Raw genomic sequence first — 2,834 nt, forward strand, 5'->3', positions numbered from 1 at the left:
CCAGCCCCAGAAAAGAAAGACAAAGAACTCATCTTACCTTGCCTTTTTGTTCTATCCTGGTCCCAGCTGACTGGATGGTGTCCACCCATATTGGGGCAGATCTTTTCACTCATCCCAATGATTCACACACCAGTTTCCTGTGGATACACCCTCACAGACGAGATCTGGTAAAGAAATAATGCTTTAACAGCTCCTAGGTTTCCCTTAATCTAAGTTGACACCTAAAATTAACCATTATAAATCCACCCCAGGTCAATTTGACACCCGTATTTTTCTCCTTAAACCATACTAAACCTCCCAATAAAGACAATAACAAGGTTCCACCTATCATCCTAACATGATGCAGCTATCCTGAATACAGGAGAAAATCCACTAATATCTTCCTCAGAAGAGAAGGTAAAGTCCTTCAGTGATGTTTACACTTTGCTGATTACTAATAAAATTAACAATATTTAAATGCTAATATAAAGTTGATGAATCTTATGTGATAAATGAATGAGAGGAGCAAAAACCAAGATATTTGCTTACTATATGTATATATACGCATAAACGTATTTTTAACAAAATAAGGAGGAAATACTTATGACAATTACAATCCTCATTTCTGTAAATGGTCACATGGTCATAGCTGGTGTTTATAAGTACCTTTTTCTAGTACCCATTCTGTATTCCCTTTGCCTTCAGTAAGCACATCAGTTGGTTATGGTTCTTTACCTGGAAAGATAACACAAACTTTCATTATTTAAGGGTCTGTGCCATTTTTGGTCCTGCCTGGACTGGGTTGTTATAATTTCCCACTCACCTTTATCACAGGGTATAGTAATATATGTGTGTGTGTGTGTGTGTGTGTGTGTGTGTGTGTGTATATATATATATATATATATATATTTTTTTTTTTTTTTTGTGAGATGGAGTCTCGCTCAGTCCCCCAGGCTGGAGTGCAATGACGTGATCTCGGTTCACTGCAAGCTCCGCCTCCCGGGTTCACGCCATTCTCCTGCCTCAGCCTCCTGAGTAGCTGGGACTACAGGAGCCTGCCACCATGCCTGGCTAATTTTTTGTATTTTTAGTAGAGATGGGGTTTCACCGTGTTAGCCAGGATGGTCTCGATCTCCTGACCTCGTGATCCACCTGCCTTGGCCTTCCAAAGTGCTGGGATTACAGGTGTGAGCCACCGTGCCTGGCCAGGGTATAGTAATATTAACTGATGCCCTAAGAGATGTTATGTAATCTGAACATATTCTTCCTTATTGCCATTGTTGAGTAATAGTCTAATTTTTTCTTGATAGTCTGGATCAATCACCACAGCCAACACAGAAATTCCCTTCTTAGTCTGTTGACTCAGGGGTGTGAAGAGTCCAGAATGGCTGAGTGGCAGTCAGAACTTCCAGTTCAATGTAACCACTTTTCTTAGTGGAAGTGTTTCTTAGTGGAAGCATTCCTCCTTCTGGAACTCTAGGGAGCAGAACATAAAGTCACCCCAGGAACAGAAGCAATAATTTTGCTAGTGGGTCACTAAGAGTAATGGTGAGGTGGCGTCACTTCCATTTCTACTCTTTGATCTCTGGACCCACGAATCTTGGCCATGGGAGAAACAGAACCATATATTGGATGCTGATTCAGATCTTACGCAACCTTCTGGAGAATCTTGCCCCAGTTCTGCAAAGTATTGTCAGCTAGATGGCACTGTAACTTAGTCTTCAAAAGGCCATCCACCTTTCTATCAAGCCAGCTACTTCAGGTTGATGAGGAATATGGTAAGACCACTGAATTCTGGTGCATGCACCCATTGGCACATTTCTTTGGTCTTGACGTGAATTTTGTGGTCAGAAGCAATGCTGTGTATATTATCTTGGTGATAGGTAAGGCATTCTGTAAGTCCATGGATGGTAGTTTTGGCAGAAGCTTTGTACCCAGGAAATGCAAAGGGAAGGCAAATCTATATCCAGAGTAATGTCTATTCCAGTAAGAACCAAAATACTGCCCCTTTGATGATGGAAGAGGTTGAATGTAACCAATGTGTCAGGTAACTGGCTGATTAGCCTTGGGAATGCTGCCATCTTGGGGGCTCCATGTTGGTCTCTGATGCTGGTAGTTTTGGCAGTCATCAATGGCATAACCAGGTTGACCTTGCTGCGTGAAAGTTTATGTTGCTCAGCTCATGCATCAGCTCCATTCCTGCCACCACAGCCACATGGTTCATGAGCTTATTGGGCAATGGCAGGGATGGCTGGGGAAAACCATCACCAGTTCTAAATCAACAGTATGAGTCATCCTGTCCACTTGATTAGTAAAGTCTTCTTCTGCTGTGGTTACTCTTTGGTGAGCATTCACATGAGACACAAGTGCTTAAAGGCACTTGAAAGAAGCAAATAAAATCCTTAACTCAGACCTGATATGATTTCCACAGGGAAAACACAGACATTCAAACATAAGTCCACAATTCAAAATTAAAAACATAATAAAGAAGAATAAGACTTGGTGCAATGGCTTATGTCTGTAATCCCAGCACTTTGAGAGGCCAAGCTGGGAGGATCACTTGAGCTTAGGAACTGGAGACCAGCCTAGGCAACATAGTGAGATCCTGTCTCTACCACACACGCACACAAAGAGGGGTGGTGTGGTGTGCACCTGTAGTCCCAGCTACTCAGGAGGAAAATTTGGAATAAAATGGAAAGAGAGTGGTCATTTGTGGGAGTAAAGAGAAGCTGGAAAAAATATTTTCTTATTACTATCTGCGTGACATTGTACAATTTGTTTCCTGATCTTCAATTTTCTTAATCGATGTGTGAACAATAATATTTTTCTTCTAATGATTATGTAAGCACTTAATG

This window comes from Papio anubis, chromosome 5, assembly GCF_008728515.1.
Source record: "Papio anubis isolate 15944 chromosome 5, Panubis1.0, whole genome shotgun sequence".
Classification (NCBI taxonomy): domain Eukaryota; kingdom Metazoa; phylum Chordata; class Mammalia; order Primates; family Cercopithecidae; genus Papio; species Papio anubis.